The sequence below is a fragment of the Martes martes genome (genome assembly GCF_963455335.1).
Source record: "Martes martes genome assembly, chromosome: 1".
In the NCBI taxonomy this organism is placed as follows: Eukaryota; Metazoa; Chordata; class Mammalia; order Carnivora; family Mustelidae; genus Martes; species Martes martes.
The window spans coordinates 135,550,755-135,573,004 of record NC_137888.1 but is presented as its reverse complement, the minus strand read 5'-3'; positions in this window follow the sequence as shown (position 1 = coordinate 135,573,004).

Here is a 22,250-nt window from a genome sequence, read left to right as displayed (position 1 = left end):
TATGATAAGGCTGCAGTAAATCTTCTCATTCTCCAGAGAAATCTCCCCTAAATCTTTGGATCTCTGGATAGGCTTTCCAATGACAGTCTCTCATATCAGCCGGGAAAGTAAAAGTTTTATGCAAATGAAACATCTTTCACCTTCTCTTTTCCTTGGGCTTATAAAACGGTTATGAGGAAGGGCCCGGCATAAGGGAAGAAGTCAACAAACACATACCAGATCTCGGGACACAAAGGTGGGGTTATAATTAAACCCAGGATCCTGGTACTAGAATAATTTGACCATCTCAAATCTAAATAATTTCCCATAGAGCAAAATGATATCTGGTAACGAATTGCATGTTATTAAAATTTTTCAGAATCCTTTGCCAATAAAGACAGAAGATTCCACACGTTACATGCTGCAAGCCTTAGAATTGCTCTGATGCTCCCCGCTCTCACTGTTAAACCTAAGATTCTCAAATCTTTTCCCCATCATGTCTTTCAATTTCTATGACCTTTTGGCTTTTTCAGGCTCTCCCTCCATCATCCTCTAACTTTCCAGGCTATTCATGTGCAAAGCCACACAGAGAAAGGCCGTGATATCCATTTCTGGGAAATGGCCTATCCTGGCTCCATTTCTCTAAGTGGCCTATTTCAGTAAATTACTCTCGGGGTTTCTCTGAGATGATGACTGCGTCAGCCATCCTGCACCACTGGCCCAGTTCTGGGTCTTGGCCCTGTCAGGCCATAAGCCACCTACATCCTAGTGCTGGCCAGTCTGTGAAACTGGTGATTCCTTTGTTTCTCGCCAGATCAGCCGCACACGGTAGCTACGTCTGGAATCTTGGACTCACGAAATCATCTGCTGTCCTTGCCCTGAAAATGCTCATTGCTGTAGAATATTTTTTAGAGTTCAATGTTTATCTTTTTTTAAGGTCTGGTTTAGTATTTGCCACTTCAGGGTATGAAAGAACAATTCATGTGATTGTCATCTTTTGTTAATAACAGTAAGCTCAAAGTGCTTATAAACATTATAGCTTCTTACCCACAGCAGTTAGAAACTACTCAAAAGAGAATTATAAGGCACAAAGTTCAAAATGAAGAAAAGCAATGAGCTACAATACTAAAGGTTACCAATGTCGAACTTACAGAAAATCTATACATAAGGATCAACTTTTTTTTTTTTTAAAGATTTTATTTATTTATTTGTCAGAGAGAGAGAGAGAGAGAGTGAGCACAGGCAGACAGAGTGGCAGAGGGAGAAGCAGGCTCCCTGCAGAGCAAGGAGCCCAATGTGGGACTCGATCCCAGGACACCGGGATCATGACCCGAGCCGAAGGCAGCCGCTTAACCAACTGAGCCACCCAGGCGTCCCAAGGATCAACTTATATATAGTTTCAAACCATATAATGCATAAAACAATGCAACAAAACATATAACAATATAACAATTATTTCATATTCTCCTATTCTTTTTGTTTTGTTTTGTTTTTTTAAAGATTTTATTTGACAGAGAGAGATCAGAAGTAGGCAGAGCAGCAGGGAGAGAGAGAGGAAGGGAAGCAGGCTCCCTGCTGAGCAGAGAGCCCGATGCGGGGCTCAATTCCAGGACCCTGAGATCATGACCTGAGCTGAAGGCAGAGGCTTAACCCACTAAGCCACCCAGGCGCCCCTCTTAACCTGTTTTTAAGACTATATTTTCAATTGTATTATATTTATATCTTTTCAGTGGTAAGTTCTCTACATATATTTTATCTTACCAGTACTCACAAAACTTTCATGAAAAGGTAATATCACAGGCTATGAGATCTTTTTCTTTCTTTTTTTTTTTTTTTTTGCCACATATTCCTTACATGAGAACAAATAGAATTTTGTTCCACAGACAGATTTATCTTTGAGCTCCCAGAGATCTCTATCTACAGTGTTCTTTGGCTTAATCTGAACATTTTAGTTCTTCTCTCGTCTTTGTAGTTTCAAAGTGGCCACTTTCTTAGAAGCTGAGAAGCTATTACTAATAGTGCCCTGATATATATATATATATTTTTTTTAACAGCATTGCAAATGCTTCTTGTGCCATCTTTCTCTCAAAATGAAACTGATAAAGAAACAGGCTAATGAATCAATGTCACATACCTAACATATGACAGAGCTGGAGCTCTGTGCTCCCACCTTTTGACCTTTTGACCTCTGGTCTAAATCTTTCCCAATTGGGAAGGGAGAAAATAATGTATATTAAGATTCAAGAGGCAGATGCTGGAATAAAAAATATGGAAAAGCTTATAGGAGTTTAATATAGGGCTATTACTACCTCCTGTGTCTTTAAAATCTATTTTACCTGGATTCTTTCGTTTTTCTTAGATTTTTCATTTATTGTGCTAAAGGCCTTGGCTTTTATTACATATTTATACAGAATCCAAAGATTTTGGTATAAGCAACAAATAAATGTAATTTATTTAAAAATAAAACTGCCACACAAACATATAAATTTTGGTTTCACAAAGATAAAAAAGAAGTAGTGTCCCAAATTGAAAGATTTTTGTACTTTATTTCAAAAAAATTCATTCTAGTATTAATTTTTACTTGACTTCTGAATTTTCTTTTCCTCCTTTCTTACACCAATCCCCATTCCCTTGCCCTTTCCAGTTAATTAGACTTGACGATAAATGGAAGGGAGTAAGAGTTACTAATTACATTGATATTCAGCAAAGAATTTCTTTAAGTCTCTGACCATTTCCTCAGCCTGAGCTAAAACTTAAAATTTTGGTATCCAAGGGCTTAAGGACCCAGAGCTGTGAATACAATGGCTGTGTTCAAAGAGAACAGAATTAAACTCATGACCATACATTAGTTCTACTCACAACCATTAACAAAATACGTAGTTTGAAGTACTTACAGAGGCAAAGGAATTTGCAGAGAAATATATAGGGAAACCCTTCCCTTAGCTTCTCCCCCAAGGCCAACATTTCACAGAACCACAGTACAACATCAAAACCAAGAAACTGACATTGACACAACTCAAACAGCAGGTCCAGATGTCACCAATTATACATGCACCCATTTGTATTTTTGTGTATATAATCGTACACAATTTTATAACACGTGCAGTTTGGTATAATCACCACCACAGTCAAGACACCCAGCTATGCCAACACAAGATTATTCTTCATAGACACACAGTCCCCTTCTCCACCCACTAAGTTGTTCTTCATATTTATGATGTTGCTTTGCAAATGTTATTTCCATGTAATTATGCAGTTAGGTACCATTTTGATGTTCTTTTCATTCAGCATAATTTCCTTGAGATCCATCCAAACTTTTGAGTGTACAAATGTTTTTTTTTTTTTTTAAATTATTGCTAAGTAGTATTCCATGGTATGAATGTACCACAGTGTGTTTAACCATTCACCCTATGAAGGACATCTGGGTAGTTTAGGGTTATAAATAAAGCTGCCAAGAACATTCATAAAAATTCTTATATGAAGTATCTTCATTTCTCTAGGAAAAATGCCCAAGTATGTCACTGCTGAGTCATATGGTAAATTTATTTTTAGTTTCAAAAGGAACTGTCCATTTTCTATTCAAACCAGCAATGTCTGAGTGATCCAGTTTCTCCACATTCTGGCCTGTATTTGTCACCATTTTTTATTTTAGTTCTTCTGACAGATGTGCAATGATAACGCTCTGTGGTTTTATTTTTCATTTTTCCATTAGCTAATGATGTTGAACATCTTTTCATGTATTCATTTGTCTTTTGTATATCAATGAAATGTCTGTGCCTGATTTTTTTTTTTTTTGCCCATTTTCTAATTGGAGGAATTGTTTTTCCTAATGTTGAGTTTGGAAAGTTCTTTACATATTTTAGGTACAAGATCTGTGTCAGATACACGATCTGCAAATATTTTCTCTCAGCCTGTGTGTTTTTAAAATCCTTTCAATAGAGTTTTTCAAAGAGTAAATTTTTTTTAGATGAGTTCTAATTTAGCACTTTTTCCTTTTCTAGGTAGTGTTTTGGGTGTCAAATCAAAGAACTCTGCCTAGCCATGGGTCCCCCAAATTTTCTCATATGTTCTTAATGTACTTAAATTTTATATTTAATTTCATAATCCATTTTGAGTTAATGTTCATAGAAGAGATAAGGTCTAGGTTGACATTCATTTTTCTTACTGATGAATGTCCAGTTGCTCCAATACTATTTATTGACTTATACACCTTTATCAAAAATTAAGTGGCCATATTTGTTTAGATCTATTTCTATATTTTCTATTCTGTTTTACTGATCTATATATCTATCACTCCTCCAGTATAACACTGTTATTAGTACAGCTATATTATAAGCTTTAATATTAGGAGAGGGGATTATTCCTTCTACTTTTTCAAAGTTGTTTTGGCTATTTAATGAACTTTACCTTTCCATATAAGCTTTAGAAAAATTTATCTATGTCTACCAAAAAAAAAAAAAAAAGATTTCTGAAACTTTAACAGAAATTTTATCAAACCTATAGATAAATTTAGGGAGAAATTATATCTTTACTATATTGAGTCTTCCAACTCAAAACATGATATGTCTTGGAAGATGTAAGATGAGGGAGGAGTAGGGGTGACCCTAAGCTTGCCTCCTCCCTCAAACACAGTTAGATAAATATCAAATCATTTTGAAAACCAAAGAAATCAATCAGAAGTCTTAGAGAACAAAGCTTCATGTCTACAAACCAGAAAAACAAAAGATGGAAGGTAGGAGCTGTAGAGAGTTGATTAATAGAAGAAAATAGCCATGGGCATTGCCCAGGAGAAGGAGCCCTGACCGTGGATAGAGTAGCGAATGAGAGGGAGGGGAGAGAATGGTGGTGGGGGGGAGGGGGGGGAGGTGCGGAGGAAGAGTAAAAACATGCACAGGGGGCTACACAAGAAAACTGCTCCCTAAAACCATTGATGGGGAAAAAGTAGACAGGTACAATACCACCAGTTTTTTATAAACAGTGGAGCACAGATTCTAAAGCTTCAGAGGTCTACAACATCACCAGGGTTGTAGATAGCTAAGCAGTACTCCAATGAGGAAAGCAGGATCCCCAGGGTTGAACAGGGAGAAGTGATTCACTTGCTTGGAGTGCATTTGGTAGAGGTGATACAGAGGGTCTCTCCATCAGCAAAGGACCCTGTGGGCACAATTGAGCAGCCCCACTCACCACTCATGGGAATAGGAATAGCAATGCTGGCTGAGGGTAGCAATCTCTGGTGCTAGCTGTGTGTTGTGATTTATCATAAACTTCAAACTGCTGCAGAGTTGCACAACTGTTTTCAGGCACAAGTCTGCACTGGCCACAGGGCACTGAGATCGTCCCCCCAGAAGATCAGTGCATGAACTTACTTTGGGGGTCCCTGAAGTGTGAGGTTTTGAAACACAGCCCCCCGAGATAAAACATAGGAGTGCTGTGCCATTTGGCATGTGCACAGCTTAGACACAGGGTGAAAGGTGGTATTCAATGGAAACCAGAGACATATGAGGGGTCATTGTTTGTACATCTGTAGCACATGTTTTCTGCTCTGGAGATAAGAGAACAGGGTGAAGCTATTTTCCCCCTGCATCCACCAGGTTCATCAACTTCAGTGAGCCACCAGATGGAGAACAGAGCTGCTATACTAAGTTCTGACCCCATGCCCTGCAGGTGCATTTCTACTAGGGCAAATTCACCTATGAATCAGAGTTAACGGGCCCCTCCCCCAGAAGACCAACACAAACCTCTTGCCCACATCAAGTCCACTGATCATAGAGTGCCACATAGCTTTTTTGTTTTTGTTTCTTTTTTGGATACAGGAAGAACATGCTTTTTTATTTTTTAATTTTATAGATTTTTTTTAATTTTCAAATTTTTCTTTTCTTTCTTTCTATCTGTTTTCTATCAAGTTTCTCTTAACAAGCAGACCAAAACACATCTAGGATCATTTTATTTTTTAAAAAAAATGTTTAAATTTTTATTTTATTTTGTTCCCCCTTTTTAACCTCCAAAATGACAAGACAGAGGAATTCACCTGTTCAAAAAAAAAAAAAAAAAAAAAGAACAGGAAAAAAATGACAGAGATTTAATTGACACAGATATAAGTAAGATATCTGAGCTAGAACTTAAAATAGTACTTATAACGATACTAGCTGGGCTTGAAAAAAACATAGAAGACACTAAAAAAAAAAAAAAAAATCCCTTACTGCAGAGGGAAAAGAAATAAAATCTAATCAGGCCAAAATTAAAAATGCTATAACTGAGATGCAAACTGAAATGAATGCCATAAAAATGAAGATGGATGAAGCAGAGGAACAAATCAGTAATTTTATCAGAAGATAAAATTATGAGAAAGAATGAAGCTGAAAAGAAGAGAGAAACAAAGGTAATGGATCATGAAGGGAGACTTAGGGAACTCAGCAACTTTTTAAAACAGAGTAACATTCGTATCATAGGAGTCCCAGAAGATGAAGAGAGAGGAAAAGAGGCAGAGGGTTTATTTGAGGATATTTATAGCTGAAAATTTCCCAGTCTTGGGAAGGACACAGACATCAAAGTCCAAAAGCACAGAGAACCACCATTAAATTCAACAAAAGTTGACTATCACCATGGCATAGCACAAATTCACATAACACACAGACAAGGAAAGAATCCTGAGAGTAGGAGGGAGAAAAAAAATAGTCCTTTACCTACAAGGGAAGACAGATCAGGTTTGCAATAGATCTGTCCACAGAAACTTGGCAGGCCAGAAGAGCAAGGCAGGATATATTCAATGTACTAAATGGGGAAAATATTCAGCAAGGCTGTCCTTCAAAACTGAAGGAGAGATAAAGAGTTTCCCAGAGAAATAAAAGCTAAAGGAGATCATGACCACTAAACCAGCCCTGCAAGAAATCTTGAGTAGGGGAAGAAAAAGACCAAAAACAACAAATATTAGAAAGGACAAGAGAACACCACCAGAAACACCAACCCTACAGGTAACACAATGACACTAAATTCATATCTTTCAATAATTATTCTGAATGTAAATGGACTAAATGTCATTCAAAAGACACAGCATATCAAAGTGGATAAAAAAACAAGATCTACCTATTTGCTGCCTACAAGAGACTTATTTTAGACCTAAAGACACCTGAAGGTGGAAAGTAAGGGGATAGAAAACCATCTATTATGCTAATGGATGTCAAAAGAAAGCCAGAGTAGCCATACTTACATCAGACAAACTAGATTTATAAAAAAAGACTATAACAAGAGATGAAGAAAGGCATTATATCATAACTAAGGGGTCTACCCAATAAGAAGATCTAACAATTGTAAATATTTATGTCTTCAACTTGGGAGCACCCAAAAATATAAATCAATTAATAATGAACATAAAGAAACTCATGGATAATGCTACAATAATGGTAGGGGACTTTAACATCCCACTTACAGCAATGGACAGACCATCTAGGCAGAAAATCAGAAGGAAACAGTGAATATGAATGACACACTGGACCTTATGGACTTAACAGATACATTCAGAACATTTTATCCTAAAGCAGTAGAATATACATTCTTTTTGAGTGCACATGGAACATTCTGCAGAATGATCACAAATCAGCCCTCAACTAGTACAAACAGACTGATATCATATTATGCATATTTTCAGACCACAGTGCTATGAAACTGGAAGTCAACTACATGAAAAAATTAGAAAAGACCACAAATACATGGAGGTTAAAGAACATCCTACTAAAGAATGGACGGGTTAACCAGGAAATTAAAGAAGAAATTAAAAGTACATGCAAGCAAATGAAAATGAAAACTCAACAGTCCGAACCTTTAGGATGCAGCAAAGGCAATCCTAAGAGGGACGCATATTGCGATACAGGCCTATCTCAAGAAGAAAGAAGTCTCAAACACACAATCTACCCTTATAGCTAAAGGAGCTAGAAAAGAAAGAGCAAATAAAGCCTAACACCAGCAGAAGAAGAGGAATAATACAGATTAGAGCAGAAATAAACAATATAGAAACAAACAAAAAACAGGTCAACAAAACAAAGTGCTGGTTCTTCAAAAGAATTAATAAAATGGATAAACCCCTAGCCAGAATTACCAAAACAACAACAAAAAAACAAAAAAACAAAAACAAAAAAAAAAAAACAAAACCCAGAGAGACAGAAAGGACCCAAATTGATAAAATCATGAATGATAGAGCGATCCAAAGCCACAGAAATACAAACAATTAAAAGAGAATACTATGGTGAGTGCTGTGAAGTGTGTAAACCTGGCGATTCACAGACCTGTACCCCTGGGGCTAATAATACATTATATGTTTATAAAAAAATTTAAAAAATATATAAAAAAAAAGAGAGTACTAGGAAAATTATATGTCAACAAACTGGGCAATATGGAAGAAAGGGAGAAATTCCTAAAATCACATAAACTACCAAAACTGAAACAGGAAGAAATAGAAAATTTGAACAGACCTGTAACCAGCAAAGAAATTGAACCAGTAATTAAAAATCTCCCAACAAACAAATGTCCAGGCCCAGATTCCTTTCCAGGAAATTTCTATCAAACATTTAAAGAAGAGTCAATACCTATTCTTCTCAAACTGTTACAAAAAACAGAAATGGAAGGAAAAATTCCAAACTCATTCTGTGAAGCCAGCATTATCTTGATTCTAAAACCAGACAAAGACCCCCCACAAAAAAGGAGAATTACAGGCCAATATCCCTGATGAATATGGTTGCAAAAATTGTCAATAAAATCCTAGCAAATCAAATTGAACAGTACATTAAAAGAATTATTCACCACCATCAAGTGGGACTTAATCCTGGGCTGCAGGGGGGTTGGTTCAATAGTCACGAATAAATCAACATGATACAACACATTAGTAAAAGAAAGGATAAAAACCAGATGATCCTCTCAATAAATGCAGAAAAAGCATCTGACAAAATACAGAATCCATTCTTGATAAAACCCTCAACAAATAGGGATAGATACAACATACCTCAACGTCATGAAGGCCATACACAAAAGACCCACATTGATATCTTCAAGGGGGAAAAACTAAGAGACTTTGCCATACAGTCAGGAACAAGACAAAGATGTCCACTCTCACCATTATTATTTAGTACTGGAAGTCTTAGCCTCAGCAATCACACAACGAAAAGAAATAAAAGGCATCCAAATCAGTAAGGAAAAAGTCAGATTGCACTATTTGCAGACTACATGATAGTCTATGTAGAAAACCCACAAGACTCCATCAAAAAATTGTTAGAAATCATTCATAGATTCAGCAAAGTTGCAGGATATAAAATCAATGCACATAAATCTGTTGCATCTCTATACACCAAAAACAAAGCAGGAGAAAAAGAAATCAAGGAATTGATCCCATTTGCAATTGCACCAAAAATGTAAGATACCTCGGAATAAACCTAAATTGGTAAAGGTCTGCACTCTCAAAACTAATGAAAGAAATTGAAGAGAACACAAGAAAATAGAAAAGCCTTCCATGCTTATGGATTGGAAGAACATTGTTAAAATGTCTATACTCCTCAAAGCAATCTATACATTTAATGCAAACCCTACAAAATACCACCAGCATTTCTCACAGAGTTAGAATAAAAAATCCTAAATTTTGTATGGAACCACAAAAGACCCGTAATGGCCAAAGAAATGCTAAAAATGAAAAACAAACCTTGAGGCAGCACAATTCCAAATTTCAAGCTATATTACAATGTTGTAGTCTTCAAGACAGTATGGTACTGGTACAAAAACAGACACAGAGATCAATGGAAAAGAATAGAGAACCAAATGGACCCACAACTACATGGTCAACTAATCTTCAACAAAGCAGGAAGGAATATCCAATGGAAAAAGACAGTCTCTTCAATAAATTGTGTTGGGGAAACTGAATAGCAACATACAAAAGAATGAAACTGGACCATTTCCTTACACCATATACAAAAATAAATTCAAAGTGAATAAAAGACCTAAATGTGAGAGACGAAGCCATCAAAATCCTAGAGAAGAACACAGGCAGCAACTTCTTTGAACTTGGCTGGCTGCAGCAACTTCTTACTACATGTGTCACAGGAGGCAAAGGAAACAAAAGCAAAAATGAACTATTAGGACTTCATCAAGACAAAAGCTTCTGCACAGCAAAGGAAACAATCAACCAGACTATAAAACAACCTACAGAACGGGAGAAGATATTTGCAAGCAACATATCTGATAAAATGTTAGTATGCAAAGAACTATAAAGAACTCACCAACTCAACACCCAATTAACAAATGATCCAGTTAAGAAATGGGCAGAAGACATTCAAATGTCTTTGAAGAATGTCCAAAGAAGAAATCCAGATGGCTAACAGACATGTGAAAAGATGCTCACCATCACTCATCACCAGGGAAATACAAATCAAAACCATGATGGGATACCACCTCACACCTGTCAGAATGGCTAAAGTTAACATGAAAAACAACAGGTGTTGGCAAGAATGCAGACAAAGGGGAACCCTCTTGCACTGTTGGTGGGAATGCAAACTGGAGAACAGTCTGAAGGGTCCTTAAAAAATTAAAAATAGAACTACCCTCCAATCCAGGAATTGTACTACTAGGTATTTACCCAAAGGATATAAAAATACAGATTCAAAAGGGTACATACATGCACCCTGATATTCATAGCAGCATTATCAACAATAGCCAAACTATGGAGGGAGCACAAATGTCCACGGACTGATGAATGGATAAAGAGGATATGGTGTATATATATAATAGACTATTACTCAGCCATCAGAAAGAATGAAATCTTGCCATTCACAATGACATGGACGGAGCTAGAGTGTATTACGCTAAGTGAAGTAAGTCGGTTAGAGAGACAAATATCATACAATCTCACTCTTATGTGGAATTTAAGAAAGAAAACAGATGAACATATAGGAAGGGAGGGGAAAAAAGGAAGAGGGAAACAAACCATAAGTGATTCTTAATGATACAGAACAAACTAGGGGTTGATGGCAGGTTGAAGGGTGATGAATATTCAAGAGGGCACTTGTTGTGATGAGCACTGGGTATTGTATATAAGTGATAAATCACTGAATTCTACTCCTAAAACTAATATTACACTATATGTTAACTAAAATTTAAATTTAAAAAATATGGTATGTCTCTCAAAGATTTAAGATTCTTTTTGATTGTTTTCTTCAGCATTTTATAGCTTTCATTATATAAATCCTGTATATGGTTTGTTAGATTTATACCTAAGCATTTCTTTCTTTGTGGAGAAATTCTTTTTTTTTTTTTTTTAAGATTTTATTTATTTATTTGACAGAGATCACAAGTAGGCAGAGAGGCAGGCAGAGATACAGGGGGAAGCAGGCCCCCTGCTGAGCAGAAAGTCCGATGGGGGCCTCCATCCCAGGACCCTGAGATCATGATCTGAGCTGAAGGCAGAGGCTTTAACCCACTGAGCCACCCAGGCACCCCACGTTGTGGAGAAATTCTTAGTGGCATTTTTAAACTTTGGTTTTCACATGTTCGTTATCAGTATATATGCATACATATATTGACGTTATGTGCTGCTCTTGTATTCTGTGTTTTTATGACAGCTGCTTTAGGTCTTATTAGATAAGGCCAACATTTAATTCAATTCAATATTAGCATCTATTAATTGCTTTTCTCATTCACGTTCTTCTTAGTAGTTTTTGTGTGTGTTTCCTGGTCTTTGGTATAATACATGATATTCTATTTTATGCTGGATATTTTGATTAGGAGACTCAATCTTACTTAAATCCTTTTTAGTTGATATTTGTTTTTAGGTTAGGTTGAGTAGGTGAATTCTGGTTTACTTTTGTGGGGTTTAGTTTCACTGACAGTTTAATTTTCAGAGCCCTTGCGATGTTTTTGGTCTGCTTTATTCATTTGTTGGAGCTCCTGATCAATTCCTGCTGGTGTCATCTCTGGGGACAAACAGCACCTCCCTTGGCTGCCTGCTATTACTGGGCTCCTTTTGTGGGTTATGGGAGAACAGAATCTTTGGGGCCTTATTCACTGGGTGGAGGACAAGGAAATGCAGGTATCTGGGACGCTGCCCTTGCTGGATGACCAGTCTGTGAGTTGGTGCCTCAGTTATGAAGTGAGGGCTGAGAGATGGTACATTGTGTTGCTAAGTTCAGTGGATCAAAGTCCTGCCAGGACCAGCCTGTGAGGGGAGACTGATATGGCAATTCACAACTTTTTGTAAGCATAAAAAAGGCCTGAGAACAGCTGAGACCTTTGGTTTTTAAAGTGTAGTCCCTGGGGTGCCTGGGTGGCTCAGTCCATTAAGCATCTGCCTTCAGCAAACAGGAAACCTGCTTCTCCTTCTTCTCCCTGCTTGTGCTTTCTCTCTCTCTCTCTCTCTCTCTCTCTCTCACTCTCTAAATGAATAAATAAAATCTTAAAAACAATAAATAAATAAAGTGTGGTCCCTGGACCGGCATCACCAGCATCAACCAGACACTGGTAGGAAATGCAGATGGAAACTCTGATTCAGACCTGCTAAGTCAGAAAATTCGGGGTGGGGCCCAGAAAAAATGTATTTTTAATAGGTCCTTCAGCTGCTTCAGATAGTGCAGTTTGAGAAAAGTTTGAGAACCATGACCTAGACAATGGCTATATTGAAGTGAATGTGGCTTCCTAGTGCCCCCTTCTGTTTGTTCCTCATGGACATGTCCCCAGAATAATCTTAAAATTGGAAGAAGAATCTGCCTCATGCTAGGAACACACAACAAAATGGTTCATGAATATTTACTCCACAAATACTCTCTTCTACCCAAAGAACCACATTAGCAATCTGAAACAACCTCGAGATACACTACCACATAAGACAATAAGCAGCCCATTCAAAAAGTCACATACAAAATTGTTATTTTTTTATTCTTCACCTATATTTCTTCATCCTAAATAATCTTTTATAATACATTTTCTCTTAAGACTTGGGGGAAAAAAAAGACTTTTGAGAGGCAAGATAGTGTCTTGGTTAAGAAAATATATTCCTAGGGCACCTGGGTGGCTCAGTGGGTTAAGCCTCTGCCTTTGGCTCAGGTCATGATCTCAGGGTCCTGGGATCAAGCCCTGCGTTGGGCTCTCTGCTCAGCAGGGAGCCTATATCCCACCTCCCCCTCTGCCTGCCTCTTTGCCTACTTGTGATGTCTCTCTCTCTCTCAAATAAATAAATAAAATCTTTAAAAATAAATAAAAAAATAATATAATATAATATAATATAATACAATGCTTCGTTACAGACCCAAGCTGTCCATTTCTCTGATGGGTCTCAGTAAAGTATTCCCTGCCTTAAATGGGAAAAAAAAAATGGAATATTAGTTTGGATAATAGGAGTATATTCTCATCATAGATTACAGTTAAACTAATTTACACAAAAATGATGAAATCTATGGCCACAACCTGACTGGTATATTGTATTAATTGGATTAATCAATTTCACAGGGTCTGGATGTATTTTGTTCTTCTTTTATATATATTTTATCTTTAAGAATATATTATCTGTGTAACAGATTATAGATCTGATAACCAAAACAGAAGTTTCATACGTACAATACATTACACACATTTACATCCCCAAGACCACAGTTTATAGTGTCTGACATATATAATAGGCACCCAAAATTCATCTGCAGAGCTGAAGGTCTGAAGAAACTTCCACAGCAGTCTTCCATTTAAAGCCCATGAAAACTATTTTTGTTTGTTTTTTTCCCTGTGATACTCTTTTTGGCCTCTCTGATTTTTAAAGAACCTAAGAATGTTAAGAATTGATGTTAGAAGAGTCTTTTTAAATTCTTAAATCCCACTAACCCTGTCATTGCATATTTTTTGTTACATAGTTTCTATGTTCTAACTTGGAAGATTGTCTCAATCTTCCACTATTTGCTCTCTGGAACATCTTCTATCCAGAATCCCCAGTGCTTCCCAGATTGTTCCAGTCATATAACTCAAATCTCTTATTTCCCTATATCTTCACTCTTCTTTATGTGCAACACTGTCATCTCTTGGAAGCTGCTCAAATTCTGCACTCATTCTTCATCTCCACTGTGTTGTATACAACCATATCATCTTGCTTTGTTTAGAGGTTTTTGATGGGTGATAATCATCTCGTTATACAAAACTTGTGTTCTTCAGCTCATACAGCACGCTGGCCCCAGACGGCCTCCATAACCATTTCCCTCCATACTGGCCAGTGTACATCAGGGGCCTTCTTATAATACACAAACGTCTTTGAGTTCACCCTCTAACTTACTTGTCTCACATGCTGACACCCTGCTCGCTCTCACACTTCTCAACAAGCGTCAGATACAATTACTCATTCAGAATGTGTGTATCCATTTTGGATGTCAGACTATTTTCTTTCTGGTCCTCAGCAACTAGATTCCCCACTTCAGAAATGTTTTCCCAAACTTCTGGACAAAATTAATCACTCTTACCCTCACACTTCCAGGTATCTTGTCTGTGTTTCTATTGCCTCATTTGTCACATTGTCACTTATTTGTTTACATGTCTTTTTCCCTGGGTAGGAGCTAGCCCTGTGTCTTATTCACTTTTAGATTCCTAGCACTCAACATAGCTCAATGCAATTTTTTAAATTGAATTGAATAATCTCTTCAGTATTGCCTTTATACATAATACATTTTAGCAGTTTCTTGAGAGCAGTTTTCAAATGTTATTCTTCCATATACCCTTACTACTCTGCATGTAGATGATGATTAAAAAAAATCAATATTAAGGTTGTTGCAATACACTGAGGGAGGAAGTTGTGATTATATTTACAAATGCACAGATTTTCTTAGGATTAAGTGAAATATCAGGATACCTGATTCAATGATCCCATCAGTGGCGGGGCTCTACTCATTCCCGGAGGCTTTTAGGGTCTCATTCACGTTAGAAAATTTCATACAAGGTGATTTCATCAGTCATATTTCAGGAGCAGATTTATTCCCACTTTCAGACAGGCTCCATAAGGACTAGATAAAAACTGTACGGTTAACTTTTATTTCTCTTACAAAAAGGTCTTCAATGTTGTTTTTCTTATTACAAATGAATATGGACTTATTTCAGAAAAATAAAAAAATACAATCACAAAGAATATAAAAAGCAAACAAGCATATTCCTAATGATTGAGAGAGCTGCTGCCAACACCTTGGTAGACAGACTTTTTCGAGGGGGTGTATATCCTGCTGCAGTAAACGCTGCCATTTACTAAACACTTCCTCCATGCCAAGCTCTCTACAGATTTAGCCCAGATGTCAGTTCAGCCCTTTCTGGCTCTTAAGGTCTTTGTTTGATTGAATTGAACCCCCGCTCTAGGGCCTAGGACAATTCTACACCTTATTCATTTTTACGAATTTTAGAGAAATTCATCCTATGCCTTTGCAAATGATTCCAGTTTTCATCTTCCGTCAGCCCAGTTCCACAATTTTAAAGGGATCCATTTACAATTCTCTCTTAGCTGTTCGGGTTTGTCCTAAGTTTTGCTTCAACCAGAGACCACCCAGCCTGTCTCCTTCTGGCCTTTCTCCAGCCCATGAGCTCATCCTCTACCCACCTATTTTCATTTTAGGCCTCTTCACTCTCCTTCCAAAGTCCTTTCTTAGAGATACAGTTTTCTCCTCTTCTTAAGCTTATGACTTAAAGATAATATTTTTTCAATTAAACCTGACCTCTGCACTCTATTCTTTACCACAAATGTATTAGTATTTCTAAATAAGAAGAGTAATTAACCAAATAATTCTAGAGGGGAATAATTTTTTTCATATGTTGGAGCATAAAGTGGATAAGCTATAATAGCGTTTTATAACATATAAGATTACTAAAGGTAGAAATTACATCCTGTTCTCATTTTTATTGGCAGTGTCTAATCAGGGGCCTGCATATGGTAGGTAGGCAATAAGTATTTTTTAAATACACAAAGTTACCTGAAAGAGTAATTCATCTTACCCTGTATCACGGTTCTCATTTTGGTTGACGTAACAACAGCTTTTGACACTGTTGATGGCTGCCTGCTCAGTAAGGCAATCCCTCCATTTAATTCCCAGAACACTTGCTTCATGGGTTGCTCCTCAGTATCCTTTACTGGTTTTGTCTTTTACTCAAAACCTTGGAATGCCCCAGGGCTGTGTCCTTGGCTATCTTCTCTCTTCAATTTACACTAAATATATGGGTGATTTCATCCAGTCTCGTAGCTGGTGACTCTGATTTTGGGGTACAGTCTTGATCTGCCCAACGGCTATCCAAACCAACATGCCAAAACTTCACTCTGTGTCTCCCACAAACCTGTTAACAATGTTAACCCACTTACCCCAAAACCTTGTACCTGCCCTTGATTTCTCCCTCTCTCTATATACAATACCTTTGGAAAACCTACTAGCTCTAATTTTAAAATATATCCAGCAATCAAAAATTTATGACCGCCTCTGCAGCTACCATTCTAAGTTGAGCCACCATTACATCACTTCCAAATGACTACAACAGCTTCCTACGATTCTGTCTGCTTCTTTCCTTGACACCCCACATGCTATTCTTACTACATCAGCCAGAGTGTTTGTTGCCTTTGCCCCAAACACTTTATGATCCCTAATTCACACAAATAATAGTCTTTTTTAAAGATTTTATTTATTTATTTGACAGAGAGAGAGAGAGGGATCACAAGTAGGCAGAGAGGCAGGCAGGGGTAGGGGGGGAGGCAGGCTCCCCGCTGAGCAGAGAGCCCGATGTGGGGCTCAATCCCAGGACCCTGAGATCATGACCTGAGCTGAAGGCAGAGGCTTAACCCACTGAGCCACCCAGACACTCCCACACAAATAATAGCTTAAAAAATGAGTTTCTAAAATAATTGGGGGATACATGAATGCTTATTCGATATTTGGTAACCCAAAATCTTTATTTTTAGGTCTAATAATGGCTTTACGATTATGTTTAAGACAATGAGGTCTTTTAAAGACATTACTAAATAGTTATAAGTCAAATGATATGATGTCTTGAATCTACTTTAAAATAATAAGGAATTGAAGGATTGAGTAGAGATTCACATGAAACAAGAATGGTCTTATGTCAATAATTACTTTAACTGGATAATGGGGCTCAATTGTACTATCCATTTTTATATGTACTTGAAAATTTCTATAGTCAAAAAGAAAGAAAAATAACTCCTCTAATGAATCTCCTTTTTACTTCTGGTAAAAGATAAAATCCCTATCTGATTGGGCCCCACCCCCATTTTCTCACTAACTTCACTTCCTCCTGCTCTTTGAATTGTTCTTCCTACTCCAGCCTCTCTGCTGTTCATCAAACACATCAGGCTCATTCCCACCTTAGGATCTGTGCTCTAGATATTTTATCTGTTTATATCTTCCTATGTCTTCCAACTTCCTCGGGTTTTTACTCAAATATTGCCATCTCAATGAGATCTCTCTTGACTATATAATTATATAATTATTAATATAACTATATATTAATAATGCAATTTGTCCCCTGCTCCCACGGAACTCCCAAACCTTACATGTCTCTTCTTTCTCCATACCATTCATTATGTTTTAATATTCTTTATAATTTATTTATGTTCCTTATTTGTTGAATACCTTCCTCCACTAAGATGTAAATTCCCAAGAGCAGTCATCTTTGTATGTTTTTGTTTTCAGACATACAAAATGGCAGGGATTCAACAAATATTTGTTAAGTGAATGAATCAGCAGGCTGAAACTGGCAGAACATAATCCAAACTAGAGTGGGCTGTTTCCAAAGCCAATGCTCTCAAATGTTATGCTCTTATAACAAGTCTATAGGTCATGAATTATCACTTGTTAAAATGTCTCAAGTTACTGGCCAGTAAACCTCTATAAAATTCTTTATAATTAACTGACTGCTAACCAGTATAGAACACTGTATTTCCATATTTCAATATAAAGCTAATTTTAAGGCTTTCTTCAATGCAGTACATGCCTGTTGTGCCTTTCCTATCAGCCCCTTAGAATGGCCTCCAAAGGCAGCAACATAGCCAAACCACGCTTGCTTTCTTAAAGAGACTACTGATATTCCTGGCAATAGAATTTCAATTAATACCAAATACTCTACCGAACGTTCTTGGCTTCAAGCAGAAATCCATTGATCTTGCTTCTTAAAGCTTCTCTGGAGTTCGAAATTTAATATGTGAGCAATCCTTTCCATCTAGGCATAAGAACACTCTCCATTTAAAGGCATTTGACAATCAGGTAAGTGGAGTCTTGCTACTTCCTCAAATCTGTCTGTACTTCAAGCTCAACATGCTAAATATGAAACTCATCCGCTCTCCACAATTCAAACCACCTACTCATCCCCCTCTGACTTCTTCATTCCTGGGAATGACATCAGTAGTCTTACAACTAACAACTGCTTCAAAGACTCAAGTCACTTTTGATTTTGCTTATCCTCAATTCATCAACTGTCACATCCCATGAAGTCACCTGCAGCAAAGCTTCTTGCATGCATTTTCTTCCTGTCATTTTTTTTCTTACTTCCACCCAAGTTAACCAATGCCTATTATTTAGGCATTGGCAATATTCTCCTGCCGAGGGTCCCAACACTGTATCTGTATCCTACATACTCAGCCAAATAGTTCTTACAAAAGTCAAACTGTGGCTGTGCTACTCTTGTTCGTAATACTTCAGTGTAACGGTCCTTATCATTTAGGGAGCGGCATAGAAAAATATGTATATCTACATTTAAATCAACATTTTATTCCATTTCTGAGATCTGGAGCCCATCCTTAGGTATATCTGCCAGCGAACTACTTGTAAGGACTCTTGTTATAAAGACCCATTTATGTTCACTAAATTGAAAAATAGCACATACTGGAATTCACGATTTTATGAAGTTTACTCCCCACCAGACATTACCAGCTAGGTTAATCAACTATGATTGCATAATAAATCACTCTCAACTGCAATGACTTAGAATCAAGATTTATTTATTTATCTGTGAGTCAGGTGGGATAGCTTTGGGGTATGGTTGGCTTTGGATTGAGGCTGAGCATTGGATCCAGATCCACTCTATGTGTCACTTATACTTTCTAGAACAAAAACTATCCTTGGGGCTTTATCTCTTATGTCAGTTCTATTGCATAAGGCAAGCCAAACTGTGTAAGCACATCTAAACCCTCCGCTTGAGTCACATCTGATCATGTTCCATTTGGCAAAGAAAATCCCATGGCTGAATCCCAAGTCCAAGATCTGGGCCGAGAAATATGCTCAGACACAAGGCAGAAGGAGAGGTATTTAAACTTTACTTCAATGTATCACAGAAGCTTTATATATTTACTATTCACTTTAATGCTTGATGACTACTGATAATAAACATTATTTTAACCACAGCGATGACTTTGAATTAATAATTATGGTAATTCCTTATAATAATGTATATTATCATTTTAAGGTGATTTTAGCATGTTTCTAGTTAGCACCATTATGTTATTTGTATGTATCACATTATACAAAGTGTAAGTTCTTTTTCCTCAGATCTGTCCCATATTTCTGTTTTGTTTGTTTTATTTAGTCAGTATGTTTTCTTTCCATTTTTATTACCTTCAAAACTTATCAACACTTTATGATTTATTGCAAATGTCACCTTGTCTCTGAAGTCTATTCTGTTTTTGGTTTTTTTTTCAAGGATTTTATTTATTTATTTGACAGAGATCACAAGTAGGCGGAGAGGCAGGCAGAGAGAGAGGAGGAAGCAGGCTCACCAGCAGAGAGCCCGATGCGGGGCTCAATCCCAGGACCCTGGGATCATGACCTGAGCTGAAGGCAGAGGCTTTAACCCACTGAGTCACCCAGGTGCCCCTATTCTGTTTTTAACTAATGAAATCGACCCACGTGGAAACTTCACAGCACTTTAAAAAAACGAATTCATAACATTTTGATTCTGACTCAGCTGACTTATGTTCCTATTCTCCCTCTCTATTCTAAGAATGAAGCTCACTGAGGACAGTACACCCATCATGCTCTTCGTTTCTTCCGCTAGACCTTAGCAACAATGCATGCTGGGCATTGTCTGCTTCAGTCAGTTACAGGCAGGATGCTGTTAGGAGTCTCGAGCCCCTTTCCTTCATTTCTGTGTGACTTTGAAAAAGTCACATAACCTCTCAGTGCCTCATTTGCTCCAGCTGTAAAAATCAGAAGAACAGTGCTTATTGTCAGGCTGGCTAATGATTCAGAGGCATTGTTAAGGATTAATGAGATAGAATAAAGCTCTCTGAGTCCTCTAAAGAAAGGTGTGATAGAGGAACAAATGAGTTATTATTATCTATTAGTACCACCTTGCATAAAATTCTCCCCAACCCTTGAAATAAATTAGATGATTTTTGCAGAACAATTAACTCTTTCGGTCCATTAGGCAATGCACTAGCACATTAAATTTAATAGTAAGATTTTACATATTCCAGTTACAAAGTCCTTTCATAAATACATTATCTAATTTCACCTTCACAAAAATGTTATGGAATGAACAGAGCAAGTATCATTATCTAAAGCTACATGTGAGGAAACTGAGGCTCAGGAATATTAAGTGGCTGTGCTTGCTCAGCTTGCAAGCAATAATAATAATAAATGATAATAATTTATAATAATAAATGATAAAGTCAAAACTTGAAATCATTGTTATGACTCTAAGGTCAGATCCCCTCCCACTTTATCACACAAGAGTAAATACAGCTATTAATACAATGTGTAAATACATTCTGCATTATCAATAATACCAGAAATAAAAATAGAAAGAACCTATAAACATTACCTTTGTTCAAAGTTCAACTTTGAAAAAGGTAGAATGAATGGATTCAAATAATGTCAGTGGTAAATTAAAATAGTATTTTCAATTCCACAATCCATTAATTCATCTAGCAGGTATTTATTGCCTTGCTACGATGTCTAGGCACGCTGAGGATAACGGGGCTTCTGCTTCTGAGAGCTTACATTCTAGGGCAGGCAAAGAGAGAATAAATGTGTAATGAATAAGTAACTGATTTCATAGAGTGAAAAACTAAGTAGTAAAAAACAAAGCGTGTTGGTATGGACAACTATGGAGGTGAGTATTTTAGACAAGCTTGTCCGGGAGACTCCCGGAAGAGGTCAGATTTGAGCTGGGCCTTGAAGAGTGAGGGGTTTGCCACGGAAAGATGCAGGACGTTAAAGGATAAAAGAGTGCAATGGCCCAGGGACAGGAAAGAATGTGGCCTTGAAAAGAGTGTGAGAGTTCAGGCTGGGAAAACTAAAAATCCGTCTAATGAAAAAAAAAAGTGTAATTCTATTGGTCTGAACCTATACTGACAAAGAATAAACAACAAAGTCACAAAATTATTATCTTCCTTGCTCATACAACGTACGATGAAAAATATGAAAATTAGTAATTCCCAATATCAATAAAATTATTATTAAAGATTTCAAGTGAACTATTAAAAATTGTTCTTGTAAGCTATGGATTTGAAAAAATAAACAATATGGCTCAGACTCTCCCAGCAAAGACCATTCATACCAGGACTTATGATATCTTTGACAAAAGAGACAAATTTCTTTTTTCTATTCCTGTAGGTAAGACATTATTACCCCCCAAAATCTCACTCGAAGGACAAAAAGGGACAATAATATACATATTTTTCTTTTTTAAAAAATTAAAATATATTTTAACTATTTCATTTTTTCTATTTCCTGATTTTATTACATAATTAAACTTACATTTATACAGAGGAGACCTAAACAATATTTACTTAATATTATCTCTAAATTATTTAAAAGATTCAACACAAACTCTATTAAAACTCCATCAGCCTTTTTAAAAAGCTCACTCTAATGATTTTATATAGCAATGCAAAGGCCCTAGAATAGCTTCAACAATCTCGAAAAAGAGTACATTGGAGGACATACACTACCTGATTTTAAGACTACAGTAATGAAAACAGAGGGTTATTGGTATAAAGGTAAACTAATACATCAAGGAACAAAAGTAGGAGTTCAGAAACAGAAATATAGATATATTGTCAAATGGTTTTCAACCAAGGTGTAAAATTAATTCAACAGAGAAAGATAAGTCTTCCCCGCCCTTTTTTTCAAATATTGTTACATCAACTGAATATTTAATAAGTAAAAAAATAACCTTGATCTGTATCTCATTTCATGTACAAAAATTAATTTGAGGTGTGTTATAGATCTAAGTATAAAAACCAAAATTATAAGGAACAAAACACAGGAAACTATTCCTGCAAACTTGGG